Source organism: Helianthus annuus, chromosome 13, assembly GCF_002127325.2.
Source record: "Helianthus annuus cultivar XRQ/B chromosome 13, HanXRQr2.0-SUNRISE, whole genome shotgun sequence".
In the NCBI taxonomy this organism is placed as follows: domain Eukaryota; kingdom Viridiplantae; phylum Streptophyta; class Magnoliopsida; order Asterales; family Asteraceae; genus Helianthus; species Helianthus annuus.
The window spans coordinates 166,101,899-166,121,377 of NC_035445.2; the positions used below are offsets into that span (position 1 = coordinate 166,101,899).

Below are 19,479 nucleotides of genomic sequence, written 5' to 3' on the forward strand. Positions count from 1 at the left end.
GAGGAAAAAGCATGTGCTTCTTGAATGTTCAATCCCGTCTCAAAAAGTAAAGAAGTCAACTGCCCAACCCAAACCTTAGAAGTGATACATGCATCAAAGGGGGTGGAACGATGGCCCCAACCGGAAAAAAAAAGTCATCTTTTGCTGGAAATATACCACCACCCAGCAGCCAAAGTTAACGACCCTCACAAGCCCCTCCACTTGGAGGTTTTTGCAGTTCTAAATAGTTTGAATAGTTGTGAAAAGGATGACCATATGACTGTCAAACATGGCCAAAAACAACAGCTTAATAAACTATATAGAAGCTAGACAGGCGAACAACAACAATTTAAATATTACAATAAATAGTACTATGAAATGAAAGGAGTACATCTGGACCGCCAACTTGATAACAGTATACGACAAGTTTTGGCAATTTTGTCTCCTTGGTTAAGGATATTCGTAAAATTTGAACATTTATAAAAGGTTATTCTTAAACTATATATGTATCATGTGAAACATTGTATTTTCTTTACGATATGAAAGGAATACCGAATAAATTGATATCATAAAACATATATCATGTTAAAAAAGTGCCCTTTTAATCTTCAAAGAATAATGTACACCTGGATGTATTAAAGTACTTAGAAGGTGTTGAATAATCACAGAACCTTCTTCAAATATCAGATCAAAAAGTATCATATGCACACTAATAAAATTGAAATCTCATCCCACTGATATTTCACATTTGTTCCCCAAAAACTATAATAAATATTTCAAAACTTCTTTATTAAATCTTAATCCAACAACTGTTTAGGCAATATTTTACCCATAAATACAGGTTCGATACAAGTACCCGGTAACAAATGCTCATCCCTAATATATTTTATCCAGAAGGCAATAAACAAAGTTTAAAAAAATTACCTCTGAATATAGAAAGCCTTGTTAGTTCAAACTTTACATAAGGTGGTGTTGGACTCGAATTGTTTTGCATTCTGCATAACAGAAATCAACAAAGTGATATTATAAATGTAAAAATGCATAATCCTTGTTCCTTTAGTTGAACTAAGAAAACTGCATACTTAAAAAATAAAGTAACATATCATATGCTAGGGCATCTGATACATCATTTATAATATAAAATATTTTTGCCTTTTGGGATCAAATTAGCTAACTTCTCTTTCTTTCAAACGATCATTTCACCTAAAACGAACCAACTTTTGATTTTCTTTCATTGCAATCCACAAACAAACCATACGCTACATCAAATAAGACCCAACTGATATAAATTAAATTGGTTTTTTTAATATGACTATGATCTTTCATCACAACTGCGTAACACAAAGACTTCAGTTTTCAAATAGCTAAAAAGGGTTAAATACAAAATGTACCCTTTTGTGATTCCCAATGACCTTGATCTCACTCCGGTTGGACTTTCAAACATTAAAATCAACAACAGCGATTCCTTATTCATCCTTGAAGGCCACATATCCAGCAACCAAGCCAATAACACACAGGGTATATCTTTTTATAAAGAAATTAATGGAAAAAGAATATATCAACACTAATAAGTAATAACCATAGTTCATGACTTCATGATATATCTGCTTAAATCCTAATTGTTGTGTATAATAAAAAATATATATGTTTTGAATAACAAAAAAATTAAATAAATAATAAAAAGCGACCAGCGGGAGGCTCGCCAAAAATTTCCAATTACATCTAATACACCCTTGACATAGAAACAGCAAAGTACCTATAGAAATTGGCACATGCACCCGGGAATGGTCTAATCTCCATATAAGCGATTCGTGTTCAAAAGAGCATATGAAGTGGCTCCTACTGTTGTTCGAACAATTGGTTTTGTAGCATCTATTGGCACAGATATTTGTAACACCGCCACCTTATTAAGCTCCTGAATATAATCAAAGTCAATATTATTCCGAACACGAATGTTATCAGTAGGTGACAATGGATTCTATAAGCTCGTGAAGCAGGGCAAGCTCCTTCTTGTCGATCAAAGAATTTAACAAAGTATTTAAATAGTAGAGTACCTGGCATTCAATAAAAGTGCCTCTAGATTGCACTAAATCATCAACGACTACATGGCACGATTACTACATGGCGACCTCAGGATCACACGTAAACCTATGAGAAAAGAAACTTAGAATTCTATATATAGAAAATGAAAAAAATGATTATTTATCATTTTTTCCCACATCAACATAAACCTAGAATGAAATTTTCGAAACTAATTTAATTATAGACATGTCTATCTGGTAAGGCAATAAGTCAATCACAACCTGATGATTTATGTAAAAGATATAGACATCAATATTCAATATACAGATCACCATGTAAAAGAGGATAACATGACATGCAAGTTTATTAGGGGGGGGGGGGTGTTTGGATGTGTCTTAATCAATCAAATAGAAGCCCAAAACAAAATTAAAGAACAATCATATATATAAAAAAAATCCTAAACTCTAAACAAAAATAAGGATAAGGTGTAAAGTGAAGAGAAACATGACAAATGTAGGAGAGAAGATATTTGCTAGAGTGATTTTTACTCACAAACGGATTTGGATTCTCCAATTTCATTGTATTATTCATGCCCACAACACGCTACCTCCACCGTAACAAATCCTACTCAAAACACATTCAGAGATAATGATTAACAAATTAAGTTACAATAATTAATTTAAAAAATTAATTATCGTAAGTTTAGTTTGTTATGGTATTTAGGCAAAGTATTGACATCACTTTATATACTGTTTGAATGAAGAATTTTAATTTAGAAATGGTATGATATAACAAAGGAAGGTATAATTATTTAGTTAGTAAAAATTGTTTATTAGCTTAAATTTGTTAATTAAGCATATATATGGTAATGTCAAAACGTAAAAGTTTCTAATGTATATTATCTAATTGATTTTCTGTATTAAAAAAACATATACAAAACAAAATGATAGATGGAAATTGATATACCCTCAAAATTGCAAGTTGAATATATTGGTATTAGTTATTGATTTGATTGGTGTAAGTTGTCATCGTGAGATTCTTTTTTATTGACATAAAAAAATAGTAAGTTGTCAACATATTAATATTTTTAATTTTAACTTTAATTATCATCAAAAGAACAATGTTGGTCATCTTCTTATTTAATTTGAATGTAACGATTATTGATAATCGTAATTTAATTATAAATGAACTTTCATTTGATAACCTAGTTAAAAAAATATGGAAATGATTTATCAATCATTAATCACAACAAAAAAGGAAACTATAATTTTGAATTTGAAATTCGAATTAGAATAATATGGAAATTATTGTGGATTAATTACATACCAAACACCTATCCATCTACTATAAATATCGATGATTTACTTTTCTTTTAACCATAAGTTAATAAAATAAAATAATCTTTACGGAAATAATATAATTCATGTTTGTTTTGAAATTTTAAAAAACAATGTGTAATTCATTCTAAATATCGTAAATAATAAAACGACATGGGCGAAGAATGATAATGAGGTAATACGATAAAATATAAATCAGAATTATAAACCATTTTTAAGAGAAACTATGGAAAGTATTAAGTAGTAATATATTACACAAAATGAGAGACAAAATGTACTTTTGAAATTGAAATGTGAATCGAGAACAAAACTAAATTAGATGAAGAGGCAAAACATGGTAACTATTGAAGGATTTATAAATAGCCTAAAAGTTAAACACACTCACTTTTATACATAAATTTCTTGTGAGTTTTGAAGTTTTAAACTTAAAACAATAAAATTTAATAATGCAATATCTATAAATAACGTAAAAGTTAATTACACATATCAATTCATTAAAATTAAAATTCAAAACATAACAATATAAAACTAATGAATATTAAGACAAACAAAATACCAACATGACTGAAATGCATACCAAATACTGTCTTGAAACACAAATGATAACATAAATTTCCAACTAAATACATAGATAACGAAAATATATTGTTCAAAAAGAGTTTGTACGAAAACCACAAAACAAACTACTTGGAGACATTCTTAAAAAAAACTTAGCAAAAGGAATAATTACAAAATATGATGGAACCTAATAATGATGATTTTTTACATCAACCTGTATAATGTATAGCAACTAAAAAAAATCAAAACTTAAAAACCTATATTACCTGTAAATCGGAACTGTAGATGTCAGATTCTTCATGGATCTGGTAAAACTTTCACTAATCTCCTTGAATGGCCTTCATATTCTTGAATCGCCACAGAGAGATAGCCAGATGGGGCAACGAAGAAGATGCAAAAGCCTAAGAATCACTATAAAAACCTTAATAAATCAAGATGCAAAGAAGACCTCAACTATAAAAATAAAAATAAAAACGAAGAACACTATACGGACTGATTAAAGATGAGTACATGACATTACAACAAACAAAATAATGAAGGAAAAATAAGAGGGTACAACAGATCTAAATACCTTGAAACACAAATTCGGAAGATTGTAGAAGAGATTGTATCACAGATAATGAAACCTTCTCTGATGATAAAGGTAATAGACTCAAGAAAAAGAAGGTTTCTAAGAGAGAAGCAAGAGAATCGAGAGAAATAGGAGAGAGAAATAGGAAGTTCTAGAGAAAAAAGTGTGTTTGATGAATAAATAGGATCCAAAATCACGGGTCAAATATGGCCTGATGGAGCTTCGCGAAGGAATAAAACGCCCAACTCAGTTTCCCGCCAAAAAGTGAATCCAGGAGCCCTCAGCTAATTACACATCAGCCCAAATTTTCTTATTTATTATATACTAGCTTAAGATCCCGCGAGCTTCGCGGGTGGTTTAACACAAACATATAATATATACTGGCAATGAGATGAGCTTTGTAATGAAAGAACTTTTCAATATAAACGTATAAAAATATAATTTTTCTCACTTAGGTAAATATGTCTTGATTTATTTTTTATAGGTATTGAGATGTTATTATATAAATGATTTTATAGCAATTTTTAGAACCCGGATAGATTTCATTTTTTTAATTATTTTTTTATAACTTTGGTTATTTGATATATATTTTTTTAAATAAACCATTTTTAACCAGTTTTGACCTTAACGTATATTGAGCAGAACACATATGGACATGAACCTATTTTGAGCAAAACCCGTTTTGACTGACCCGAACCTATTTTGACCTTAACATATATTGAGCAGAACAAATATAATCAATAATCAATGAAATAAATCATATAGTAAAGCTATTTATGATTAACACATAACTAAATCATACAAAAAGTAATTTATTCGTTACACATGCTAATTGACAAATACTCTTTGCTACAAAGCAATCACCGGTAGGATTGGGTGGTGGAGTTCTTTGACCGAGTGTTTTCGCTATTGGACTGAAACAAATCCGGTTTTGATCCAAGTTTCATGAACTTCATCTTGAAAAGCTGGAACTTAGTTCACCTTCAAGACAAAATCAAAATTCGAAACAACCCGTAAACTTAATGGACTTGATCATCTAATTTACATAAAACATTAGTGTATAAGTTCCCTTCGATATACATGTGAACCAACAATGAACGTCATTCATTAGTCTGTTTCGGTTCATGTACCATTGCATAACATATGTAAGTAGCCATTGAGCCGGGAATATCATGAGCCTTGAGTGAAGTAGATGTTCAAAAGCATCTTGAAGGATTTAACCAATTAACATAACTGAGCTGGTTTTATGAGAGTGACCAATTCAGATGCATTGTATAACTTGAGTAGCCTTATTCAACCCATTTAGCAAAGTAATGATCTAAATCGACCCATTTGTTAAAATTTAATCATGATTGGAAGGTGTAGTTTACAATTAAAAATATGAAAAGAAGATTAAAAAAGACAGAAATTAAATTCAATTAGAAGACAATAGACACTTTATTACATTTTTCTTTCATACACAAGGTATAACTGCAAACTTTGTTAAAGTGAAAATGGTTGTATAACATTTAATATTCATCATCAAGCATGCAATATCTTTTTAGCACATGCAGCATGTCTCTAACACCTTTTGTGAATAAAAATTAGTATTGAAGAGGGACATTATAGTTAAAAGGAGACTCAAGAAAGTAGCTACAAATGATAGAATCGTTGTCACCCATTTCCATTTCCATATCTTAACATATCAATATCAAATTACAAAACTTCAAAATCAATTTTTGAGCAACAGTTGAAATCAAATTACTAACCCAGTCACTAAGGAGACTGAAGAAAATGTGATTGTGCAGGTCTTTATTAACCGTAGAGCATGAATGTGATCACCACTATGTTCAAAATCATCACAGATAATATCTTCAAGCTGTTACACCAATTGCAAAAGTTGGTAATTTTTATAATGCTTCAAGCATGTAGTAGGTGTACAAAGGAAGCACAATATAATTAAATGCAAGTTCCACATATGAAAATACTTATCCAGCTCACAAAACACGTGCAATCCAATGCCATTAGCAAATGAAAACTTCATAGCAGCTAGAAGTAATCTCCACACCTACAGGAGCATCAAACAAAGTGAAACCCCCAAAAAGTAAGACTAAAATAGGGATTACTGATAATACCAGGTAAAATTATAGTGAAAAAGCTGAGGTCTTTAAACCCATTCAATATAATGAGGTCAATGCATATAGCCAAATATAAGTATCGGACATGGTAAAAGATTAAAGAAGTAAAAAAGGATAGCACAACCGTAATGTAACCAATAAAGGTGGCAATGTCAACCTGTTAATATAAATGAGTTATTGTGTATTCTATTTGTTTAATAACCGATCAACTGAAGGAAAAATCGTATCAATGAACAAAAATGTTCAGACGTGTTAACAGGTTATAGGAATCAAAAGTCGTCGAAATCTATTTTATTTAAAAAAACTACTATTTTTATTTAGTAACTTATTTCTTTTAACTGTATTTTACATGTGAACTATTTATAAAGTTTAAGAAATACACAATAAATAACCTGTTTCAGTTGAGAATGGATATCCGATGTTTCAATTGGGAGTCGCCATGCTCTAGAAAACGCAAGACCCTCGAATCTTTTAATGCATTGATGATTCTCTGTGGAATAACAATTATTAAAAGAAGATTATCGATTCAATTGGATTGTAGATGCTTCAAGTAGAGGAAGAAGAAAGTGATATCTAGAGTTTTGACCTACATCGACTAATGGTATTTGTAGTGAATTTGAATAAAATTGAAAACCTCAATTCTTAGAACATGAACATAATATATCATTACTATAGCTAAAATATGTAAAAAAAAAATAGTGAAACATGTCGAGTCAACAACCAGCTAAACCATATGGCTAATCTAGTCATAATATAAAAATCCCCAAGTTCAGGTAAAGTACATAGCAAAAGAGACCTTAGTTGGAGATCAGCTCTTGAATCTTGATTTTAGAAAGACCCATCTACACATCAAACATGGTAAAATAAAACTTTCAATCAACAAACTCATATAACATTCAGTTGATCAATCAATAAAAATTTAAAAAAGGCGAAAACTTGAACCTTGAACAGGATATGATCAAGCGGTTCCTGAACATAGGGTAAAAGCCAATCAAACTCCCCAGCTAGCTGGTGCGCACCCTATCGACCTGTTCAGCTAGCCGGTGCGTAATATTGAACCACATTCCTTGTAAAAAGTGGATGACTACCTGCTTCAATTGGTGATATATACATAAATTAAAAAATTAAAAAACTCAGTAAGTAATACATAACATTTGCTTTACTTTTGAAAACACAAACAGAATAAAAATGGTAATTTTACCTTTGCTCGTTGTTGTGCCATTGTTGCATATGCTACTGGACACGATGTTGCAGTTGCTAGACATGATAAACGGCTTGGATGGTTTCACAATTTGAAAATAAGGTGTGAACGCCTCTATTCATACATAAATTATGTAAACTTTATAGTGGAGGTGGCAATGGGTCAACACAGGTAATCATTAGTGTGAGCTGTAATGGGTTGGGTAGTCGGACCACAAACACATCATTTATCATTTTTGGTTATACAAAATCTGTATTATTACAATGTATTCTAAACATTAATGAGGACTCGTTTTAGGTTTTGGTGTATTTACATACACTTCCGCTGAGTTTCAAACCGTTTGATCAAGCTTGACTCATCTAGCCAGTTAGATTTGTTCAAAGCAATTCTCTTTAGTTAAATCATTTAAAACATAATATGTTTGACCCGTTTAAAATACAAAAAAAATAACCTACTAATATATAGAAGGTAAGGATGGGCATTTGGTACTTGAGACCAGTACTGTACCAAATTATTTTCGGTACCGATTCGTACCCACTTTTTGGCATTTTTGGTACCGGTACTTTTGGTCAGTACTGCAATATCTACTGTAATAAAAAATCCACATTAAAAATCACAAATCCTTGATACATCAGATTATTTTTTATTCATAGGCAAAAAAATAAAAATAAAAAATACGGATATAAAACACACATCACCTTCAAATAGCTGTTGTTATATTCTTCAAAACTGTAGCACCGTAAACAAAACATCCTATTTATTTGTTGTTTGCTTGAAAGACACAACTTTTTAACAGCGAATAAAACTGCAATATGAAGTAATAAGAGAAAACTGGAATATAATTACCGCAATAACGTCTGAAAGTGAAGGTTGTTTCTTCTTCGTGTGGAGAAGATGCGATTGCCATTAACTTAGTATACTGGTAAATAAACTTTGGTCATATAAAAATATTAGAATTCAAGAGATTTTGTAACTTACAACATTCATATTAGCAGCCCATATAGCAAATTAATGTTCCCAATTCCTTAATGTAGAAAGCGGTGCTACTAAATGAGGGGAGACATTCTCTTTAGACAACGATGCCAAAAAAGCAATACTTTGTATCGTTTCCCTGAATGTTATAAAGCATACTATAAAGGTAAAGGTTACTTTTTCATAAATATATAAAAACAAATTTTTAAAAAATATAAGGAAATCTTACCAAGACCCATTTCGTCTGCAAGTATCACATGTGTTTGTTTAGACTTTAGACCATGAGAAACGTAAGAAATTCAATCCTTCAAGCTGGTACGGAAGTAGCTCACCTATAGTTACACGTAATCAAGTTATGAGAACATCTTCTAGATTATACATATAGCTATTAAAATTGAGAGGCTTATACATATACCCAAAAAGCTTACATGCGGCAAATAGTTTTTAGCACTTAAATACATATTTAGAAGAGAGATAGGCAGAACAATAAGTTAGGCCCTTCGAGACTACAGCCAAGAAGAAGAAAAGCTAAAACATAAACCCTAACCTTTTTATCAACTTTTTACACCATATCAAAATTATTAGATTTGATATTGCATTATTTAATCATCATAACTGAAACAATACACATCTCCAACAACATCATTAACTGTCCAAGAAAGTAGTAGTTAGTTGATGGCTGGCTATTCGCTTAATTTATCACAGCACTTTGAAACTCAAAAGTAAAGACATGTGCTAGCTAAGAACAACAAACACTCATGAAAACGTAAATGGTTGATATTTAAATAGCGTTAATTCATTAGGAGAAGCATGATAGTCATAGCTTGTAGCAATAAACGGGCCACCAGTAGTACGCCCGAAGTTGGTTCCTTCATGACACTATTAAAAAAATTAAATTAACAAATAAAGTTAAATCCATTATTATCAAGTGAGTGGGAACTAAAAATAATACATAAAAAGGTACAAAAAAGGATATTTTTGGCTGTCTTACTCTTGCCTGTCTCACTTATTTGGAGTGCCCGGATCTCCCGTCAGCCTACAAATGAACAAAACTATCGGTGTTATATTAAATAAATGTAAAAATTAAGACATAAGAAAAGGTACTTATGAATACTCTGAACCACCACCAGACTCACCCAATTCTGGAAAACCCTAACCATATAAATCAAACGCCACAACCACCTTGTCGACAGAAAAACTGAGCACCTAACAAATCGGAAAGAACAATCAAATATATAACAAATTAACAATCGGAATAACAAATAAAATTAACCCGATTTACACTTTGAATCCAAACTTGCTATCATAGTACCAAATAACATAAACCACATAAGATCAGGCGAAATAAAATCCCCAAAATTAAGGTAATCCACATATAAATATGTAATCAAAATCAAATACAACAAACCTAGTAAAATATTAGCAATCAAATCGAAAATATGAAATACCTCAAAAAGATTTGAAACAGGGAACATTATCGTCTCTCGAATCCTTTGGATGCTTCAAGTGCCGCCAGTTCCGATGACTCCTTCAAGAATCAATACAAAAACCTTAGAAACTGATGGTCACATTGTCTCACAATCAAGGGTTCCTAGGAAAAACCAATATTAAAAAAGACATGAAACAAAAATTAACATTAGAAACTTTCATGAATCAGGTTACAAATTGAAAAAACAAACTTACCAGGTTACTTTTGACCGTAGAGAGATGAGATCTAGGTTCTTTCAATTGAAAAAAAAGAGAACTAATTGGAGGCAAAGGATGAAAAGAAACGCTTGTGTTAATTCTATATTTAGGGTTCTTGGTATTGCAAATTAGATCCGGTTATCGGACTGACTGGATCACAACAATCGGAGAACCAGGATACAACTGATTTCAGATGAGATATACAAAACAAAAGAAATTATTAGTTATAAAATCTAAAATATCAAGAACGATAGTCGATCCATTGACAAAATCTAACCTTTATCACGAAGATCAGAGTCGGATTCATAGAGGAATGAATGAGAGGCAGAGAGCGATTCATTGATAACGCAGAAACCCTAACAATTCCAAAGCGTGTAAGAGACGGAACATAATCAAGAGTTAGAGATGAAACTGAAATTAGGGTTTCTCAATGAAATTCATTTGAAAAAGGAAACGGTTTTATAATTTTGGCAAGATTGAGGGAGGATTGTTTGAGAAGCTATGTGAAGGTAGCGTCTATTCATTTGCCGCTCAAAGAAAGAATTCGAGAAATAATTAGATGCCACGTGGCATCTGGTAGCCTAATTACATGCCAAGTGGCATAAGTTTGTTTTGTTTTAATATAGATAATAGATAATAGATTACGTTATTTAGTCATTTTGTGTACGTGACATCCAAATTATTCATTAATGTGGCATTCCACATCATCAACCAATTGGTCAGTGGTCAATCGTCAATGATCATCCACATCACTAACCATGTGAACATATTTTTTTTTTCTAACGCCAAATCCACTGGTAATCACTTTAACATTTTTTTTCTAAGTTAAAAAAGTTAAAGCAATAGATGCAAATCCACTAATACTACAGGGTCTTGTTTAATTCAAGTTGCCTCTCTCTCTCTTTCCTAGTTGTTATGCATATATATGTATGTCTATATATGTTCTAAATTCACATTTGTTTATAGTGATTTTATGGATGTTCTTGTCCTCTTGGTCAACATAAATTAACAATTCTTTTGTTTGGGAGTAGGTGAAATGTAGGTATATATAGCTGTCAGCTAGCTGCATAACAATGAATTGGTTTGTACTTTTTTATAAAATTTCATGAATTATATTATAATTAATGTCAAGTTGTCAACTATTGAAGAAATCACTTTTCTTTTTCTTTTTGAAAGGCAACTTTCATTAAAACGAACCAAAGAGGCCAACCACATTTAACAAGAAACTAACATGGAGATGCTACAAAACACAAAAAGAAATCGTTTTATTGTTGTGTCACACCCATGGTCCGATGAAAGAAATTGTTTATTGAGCTTGAATGAAAATAAACTAATATGAAGTTTGTATGACTAGAAAACTTGACCATTCATTTTATTGATTTAATTTAGTGTAAACGAGCACAATAGTATAGTTATACCACCCCCTTGATACATATTACAAAGGTAACCAATTTGAAAGGCCAACACCCACCAGTGGCGGACCCAGGAATTTTTCCATGGGGGTGCGGAACATTTTTAAAAATTTTAGGCCCCTAGGTATATGAGTAAAAAAATCGGTTCGTATCGGGTCGGGTCGGGTCATGTAAAACAAACGAACATCAAACTAAATTTATATAATAATCAAAAACATGTAAACTTTGTTACAAACATAATTAAAACGTCGACGCCCTACGGGTTTTCATTTTTTGAAATCTATCCAAAACATCATTTAAAACTAAATTTTTAAACAATTCTTTCTCTATATAACATAAGTTCATCGCTCCATAACATAATGTTTAAATTTTAATTTTCAACTATTCAAGCCTACAAATCATAACGTTAGTTGTAATCACCCTAAAAATATATAAACAACATAATCACCCTAAAAATCATCTAAAAAACCATAAACAACGTTAAAACACACAAAATTTCAAACCTATTTAACAACTTTATTACCTTTTTTTCTCCTATAATATGAACCAAAATCATCAAAATAACAAAGAAACTTACCCGTGTTCGGATTGCGGTTAGATTTGGTGTCAAACGACGGTGGTATGGTGGCTGATTACGGTGGTCGCCGGCTACTGGACTGTTGTCGTTGGGTGATGTTGTTCGTTGACAGTGCAGGGACGCAAGAGAGGGAGAGAGCGGGAGAGAATTTCTAAAGGTTTTGGGCTTTAATTATTTTATTATAGTTTGAAATATTGTTGGGTTTGGTTAATGGGCTAAGACTTAGTGGGCTAGCTAGTTAGGAATTATACCAAAAAAATTAAAATATAAATTGATAACACTTTTTACCTAAGGGGTGCGTTCAAGGGTGCGGTCGAAAAATCCAAGGGGTGCGGACGAAAAATTCCAAGGGATGCGGACGGGATTTTCGACGAAATTTAACACTAAATTTTTTTTTCTCCGGGGGTGCGCCCGCCCACCTTAAAGTGGGCTTGGGTCCGCCCCTGACACCCACTAGGAAACAAAGCAGCAATGCTTGAACAATGTGTGATTTACCGATGTTTTAACAATGTGAGATCTGATAGCTGAAAGTTTGACTCCATGTTTTAACAACATATTCTTAAATCGGTGACCGGTTGGACGTCATGAGATGACTCAATAAGTTAACAATGATATATAGGTAGGCAGGTAAGGTGATTCACGTTGCTCTATTAAATAATGATTTATTTAAACATCCAACATAAAAATCCATCGTTATAAAAATGTAGTTAACTTGTAGCAATAAATCAATAATCAACATTAGGGGTGTTCATGAGCCGAACCGAACCGAACGGAGGTCTGCTCGTGCTCGGTTCGGTTTGAAACCGAGCCGCTCGGTTCGGTTCGGATTTAGGTAATCGAGCAGAAATCTTATGCTCGTGCTCGGTTTGGTTTAGAACCGAGCCGCTCGGTTCGGTTCGATTTTGCTCAGTTTTATTTAGTCAAAATACAAACATAAAAAGTCCCATAAATCGAGATTTAAACCACAACAAGAGAAATTAGTCAAAACTAGAACAATTTCAGGTCCAACAACAACAATTATTCAACTAAATACAAAAATTGAACGGTTCAATCTGCTCATGTAACCATTAAACATGCGAGAAACTAAATGTAAACAGAAAATCAACAAAAAAAATCAAACTTTGATAAAGAATATTCTACAAAATCAAACCTTGAGGCTGTGCGTTTTGAATGACCGGCTGACGGTTGATAGCCGACGGATGGTGAATGACCGGCGGATAAGGCAGTGGCGGAGCCAAAAATTTTTTCTTATGGTGTCATTTTTTATGAATACCCCGGTTTATAGTAACCCGGAGTCGAACCTTTTTGGATCAGTTCGGATCTAGTCGGGTCAAATCAAATGATAAAAGCAAATATCACAGTAAAAGTAAAATGTCATTGAATTAAAACATATAATAAAATTACAAAGTAATTTGAAATATATAATAAAATGCATTTAATGGTTGCTCTGTACTCATTTTCATGTTTTGAAAACGATTCATAATGTTTTCAATGTCAACTTGAAAAAAAAACCTCTTTTTCATTATAACAAACAAGTGCATGCATCATTCAAGTGATCATCAAACATCTTGTTAGGTTAAACAATTGATACAAAACTAATTAGACATGAGGCTATAATGCTTACTGGATTAGAAAAAATAAAAATAAAAATTAAACATGGACCTTTAATGATTTAAAGTATACTAATTAAATTCAAGTAACTGGGCTTAATTTTTGAAATATAAATTTGTTTATTATATAATTGTTTTAGAAGAAAACAAAACAATGGTGTCGTTTGTAAAAACACAATGGTGTCGCTCGTAAAAAAACAATGGTGTCGCTCGAATTTTCCCTATTATACGTTGTATTTGCTACACAAAATTCAATGGTGTCGGACGACACCGTTGTTCAAAGTGTGGCTCCGCCACTGGGATAAGGGATGTGGCCGGCGGACGAGGGAAGCGACTGGTGGAACTGGATGGTCGGCGGCTTGAGAGTTGAGAGAGAGAAGAGATTAGGGGCTGGAATGTGGATAGGCTCCTCCTACAAATTTATTATATTTAAAAATATAATATATATTTAATAAATATAATATATATATATATATAATAATAAATTCGATCGAAACCGAACGAGCGACGAGCGAGCGAGCGTACCTATGCTCGTGCTCGGTTCGTTTTTAAACCGAACCGAGCTGCTCGGCTCGGTTTTAACCGAGCAATGAATCGAACGAGCATATTTCCAAGCTTTTTCGAACGATCATCGAACGATCTTCGAGCGCCGAGCAGTTTGGACACCCCTAATCAACATGTATATACTCCTCCTATACCTGATACAATTCGGGCCTACAAGGGCTGAAAACGGGAAATTAAGTGGCCATTTGCCTATGATAGATAGTTGTTGTTGGGCTCAAACCAACAGCCCAAATGCAGTACATATTTTTAAAAACAATCACAGTGGGCCGGTTGCAATTATTCCTTCACATCAGGTGCGCGTGTTCGAACCGCCACTTTTCCCCATAATCACGCTCCCAAAAAGTAATTTATGCCTGCGTTTTAGTTGCTGTTTTGATTTCAATCGTTGCCCTCTTTGTGGGTTTGTTTTTTATTGTAAATTTCTGCTATTTGTGACTAGTATTTTCTTGTTCGTGTTTTTTGCGGTTGATTTATGAACTAGAGGGTTTTTTGTGTTTGGTCTGTAGGGTTTTTTTAAACAGATGTGAAATTGGGAATGTATGTTGCGCTCTTGTATGTTTGTTGGTTTTGTTTTTGCTTGTTTTGGAAGGGATTTTAGCTATTGAGTTTGCATGCACACCAGGTGTTTGGTTTAATGCCTCAATGAAAGATGCCTCTTTTTGTTACAGTTTTTTAAATGACTTTGTTTTCAGTGTGTAACTATGTGGCTTTTTGGAGCGGATCTCAGGTTGTTAATTTGTTTAGAACATAAGATGATGGCTTTGGGTATTTTGTTCTATTCATATCTAAATCATAGATGTAATTGAACACTTTGTAAAATGAATTAGTTAAGCTGGCTTCTTATTTGAGAACCTATATAAAGAAATTAGCAATTACTCGATAACAAATAGGCTTACATGTATATCTGAATAAATTAGAATATTTCTTGGTCAAAACATTATCCTTTTGACCCGTTTTAACCAACCCGTTTCTGGCTTCCATTGGTGTATAGCCACTTTCTGTTTGTTTAACAAGTGTCACTCGGAAAAATTCTCAGTTATCTAAAGATGAATTTTATATATATATATATAAATTCAGTTGTGGGGGTTTGGAGAACATGCATGCTTGCCATTTCACTCTGTCTAAGCTTTTATAAGTTAAATATTTTTTTAGTTTATAATTTATGCATCATTTTGATAGACAATACATTCTTGCTGAACTGAACTGAGGGAGCATAAAAACTCTTATACTGACTTTGACTTTTTTCAACTTGTTTTACTGCTTTCATGCTATTGGTTCAATCGAATTCATTTTCTTCTTCATGACTTAGTGTGTATGTAGTGTCGATTTTTAATAAAATCAGAAAATTGATCATGTGTATTCCTTAGCTTCTTTTGTAAACTAGATCGACATTCAAGTCATAGTATCCAATAGATCGTTTTTCATGTCTAAATTGGGGATGAGTACTAAATTAGGGTTCTTGAACCTAAAAGTCGAGGTTTTCCATTTAATTGATTCAAAGAAAAAGAAGTTTGTAAATAACAGGTTATATGGATGTTTTCCATTTCGCATACCCTTGAACGAGTGACCCACTATCCCGTTTCTTTTTCAGGAAAGTTTATGAGCTTTTATTAACTAATTATGTTATGGTCTATGCAGATTGCTATTGAAAATGGTCACTTAATCTGTTAATTTGACTATATCTTTGGGATTCATTTGGATCTTTTAGGCTGCTAATGCTCAGTTAGTTGTTAGATTACTTTTTACTATTTATTTTATTAATATACAACGCCTTAACAATTTTGTGTCCTAGGTTACATTTCTAATATCGCTAGCTTTTACATGACCACTCACTCTCTGTGTGTATAGGGATCCGAATGGGGAAAACGGTCAATTCATCAGCCAACATCCGATCGAAAACAGGGTACTCTGTTTTGGTCACTGGAGCAGCTGGTTTTGTTAGAACCCACATCAGCGCCATCTTGAAACGCCATGATGACTGCGTTTTAGGGTTAGACAATTTTAACAATTATTACGATCCTACCCTCGAAGGGCTCGTCAAGTTTTGTTGGAAAAAAGTGGGTTTTTTATTGTGGAAGGGGACATAAACGACACCATTTTGCTGAACAAACTCTTTGACGCTATACATTTTACTCGTGTGATGCATTTAGCTATCAAGCTGGTGTTAGATACACAATGCAGAGTCCGTAATCTTGTATTCATAGTAACATTGTCGGTTTTGTTAATGTTCTTGAAGTATGCAAAAATGCAAATTCACAGCCTGCAATTGTTTGGGCATCTTCTAGTTCTGTTTATGGGTGAAATACAAAGGTACCCTTTTCGGAAAAAGACCGAACTGATCAACCCACGAGTCTATACATCGCAACGAAGAAAGCGGGAGAAGAAATCACGCATATGTATAATCATATTTACGGGTTGTCTTTAACGGGTTTGAGGTTCTTTACGGTTTATGGACCGTGGGGTAGACCTGACATGGCTGACTTTTTCTTCACTAAAGATATCTTGAAACGAAAACCGATTCCCATTTTTGAGTCAGGTAATCATTGGACCATTGCGTGTGATTTTACGTATATTGATGATGTTGTAAAGGGTTGTTTAGGTGCTTTAGACACTACTGAAAAGAGTACAGGAAGTGGTGGGACGAGAAAAAGGGGCTGCACAGTTTAGAATTTTCAAATTTAGGGAATACTTTGCCTGTTCCTATTTCGGATCTTGTTAGTATTTTGGAGAAGTTATTGAAAGTGAAAGCGAAACGTTGTGTGATGAAGTTGCCTAGAAATGGTGATGTCCCATTTACTCATTCAGGTTTGACTTTAATGATTTGTTCTGTTACCTCATTACTTGTCTTTCTTTTTCTGGATATTGGATACACGGGGTCGTTTGAATCTGCATTTAAACTTATTATTGTAATTTGTAAACTGAAGTTGCAATAGTATAAGGGGTCGTTTGGTTCGTGGAATTCTATGGAATTAGAATTTATTCTGCTCATAATCATGTTTGGTTGGACATTCGAATGGAAATAATTCCATCAAATTCTTTTAGTCAAAGGAATTTAAGAATCCTTCCTCCTACCCAAGAAAAGTTTCCATTCCAAAGGAATGTTGAGCAAATGACAACAATAACCCTTGAAAACAATTGGATCCACATTAACAAACTGGTCCACATTTTCTCTATATCAAAACAGATTCTTCGTATACAATCAAATGCACATATTTATCACAATAGAATGGATTTTTATAATCAAATAATATATTCTGTTCTTAAGTTCCATTTATTACTTATGAGAATGAAATCAAAAGGATTGATTAACGAGTTCTAGACATTGAAATTAAAATAATAAAAAAATCAAACAGTAAATTCTTTTATTAAACATCTAGACATTATATATACACTTAAAAGGCTATGTCGGTGGGCTAATCCGACATAGCCAAGTGTCGACTTCTGGTTGGTCAAAATATTTTTTTGCTTTTAACCCTTAACTTTTCTAATTTACATGTTTAGTCATTCTATTATAACTATCATAATATACATGTTTAGTCCCTCTACTTTAACTTTGATGTCCGTCTACTCTAGCTTTCATAATATACATATTTAGTCCCTCAACTTAATAAATTTGATTCCCCATTAGTTTACTTTGCTTATACACACGTTTACGTCATCTACTTTAACTTAGTTGATATACATATTTAATTACTCTGCTTTACTTTTGTTTAGTTAAGTGTTTCACCATTTAGAGTTTTTTTTTTCTCCCTAACGTGATGAACCAAAGCCAATCCAACTGAATAATATTGTTTCCGCTATTGGTATTATCAGAACCAATATTTTTTCTTTTAGTATTCCGTTTGTTAGTGTTTTTTATACATACGTGGACGTTTCAATAATCCTTTTCCAATGATTTTAGGTTATCTCTTTCGGTTGCTATACCAAGTGTCGGTACTATATTGATAATCAAACTCCCGCCGCAATGCGCGGGGTAAAATTTCTAGTTGAAACTAAAATAATAAAAAAAGATCGAATAGTAAATTCTTTTATCAAATAAAAATTGTAGTGATCAATGACCACTGCACACAATCCATGGCGGATTTTTCGTTGAGTTGAGGAGGGAGTTATCAAACAAAAATTGTAGTGATCAATGACAACTGCACACCATCCATGGCGGATTTTTCGTTGAGTTGGGGAGGGGGTTATTTTTTGTCTTTTAAGTGTAGGAACTAGGTTCACCTTTTAATAAAATATATTACAAAATATATAATAAATAATAACGAGACTCTCATTATTTGTGGGAAATTCGACGAGCACAATACCGGTTACAAAAACTAAATAAACGCATAAAAAAAATACAACTAAATTGTACCAATCTTGATTCAAAGCCAATGTCTTTGAAAACTTCAACCGCATCTACGAGATCGAAACTTCGCTGCAAGACAAGCAAAATTGTTGACGGTTTTTGGTTGAGGCACGTATTCAACACGCTTCCCTTAAAACAGATTCCGCGCCTCCTCTCAGACGGTCTGTCTCCCAGGGTACAACAACCGGAACAGTATGTGTACTGCCGGAGATGGCTCTCACGCCCAAGATTCCACCGGGTATAATGGTGTTCTAATTTAGTAGGAAAATGTGAAGTTGTTCAGGTTGAGAGTTCTCCTCTCAATGTGACAGAAACTCGTTTATAACACTTTTTAGTTATTGAGATTCTTTTGTATATCCTCCATATGAACCCAACGTTCATATATATATACTTACAAAAGATGAAACCTATTAACCATTAATATTGTATTTAACAAGATCATCAATCTAGTAATAAACAATATTAATTTGTAATAAAATGTACCATTAATATTGTAATTAACAAGATCATCAATCTAGTATTAAA

At 32.7% G+C, this 19,479-nt stretch overlaps 3 long non-coding RNA genes and 1 pseudogene across 6 annotated transcripts; 1 reads left to right on the forward strand and 3 right to left on the reverse strand.

Moving 5' to 3' along the window:
• Window positions 1–580: 580 nt before the first annotated feature.
• Window positions 581–4,606, reverse strand: LOC110900265. 4 transcript variants are annotated; one of them, XR_004876543.1, is made up of 5 exons: window positions 4,468–4,606; window positions 4,163–4,307; window positions 2,034–2,127; window positions 1,736–1,894; window positions 581–974 (listed from the first exon to the last, which is right to left on the reverse strand). It is a non-coding gene; the product is annotated as an uncharacterized LOC110900265 (long non-coding RNA). The 4 variants fall into 4 exon arrangements; XR_002570885.2 differs by lacking the exon at window positions 581–974 and having other exon boundaries at window positions 1,068–1,894; window positions 4,163–4,297; XR_002570883.2 differs by lacking the exon at window positions 581–974 and having other exon boundaries at window positions 1,068–1,894.
• Window positions 4,607–6,981: 2,375 nt separating this feature from the next.
• LOC110900264 lies at window positions 6,982–7,961 on the reverse strand. Its single transcript, XR_002570882.2, has 4 exons — window positions 7,786–7,961; window positions 7,527–7,672; window positions 7,381–7,426; window positions 6,982–7,074 (listed from the first exon to the last, which is right to left on the reverse strand). It is a non-coding gene; the product is annotated as an uncharacterized LOC110900264 (long non-coding RNA).
• Window positions 7,962–8,682: 721 nt separating this feature from the next.
• On the reverse strand, window positions 8,683–10,301 carry LOC110900261. Its single transcript, XR_002570878.2, has 5 exons — window positions 10,206–10,301; window positions 9,894–9,963; window positions 9,749–9,793; window positions 8,987–9,089; window positions 8,683–8,896 (listed from the first exon to the last, which is right to left on the reverse strand). It is a non-coding gene; the product is annotated as an uncharacterized LOC110900261 (long non-coding RNA).
• Window positions 10,302–14,870: 4,569 nt separating this feature from the next.
• On the forward strand, window positions 14,871–17,565 carry LOC110900259 (annotated as a pseudogene).
• The last annotated feature ends 1,914 nt before the right edge of the window (window positions 17,566–19,479 follow it).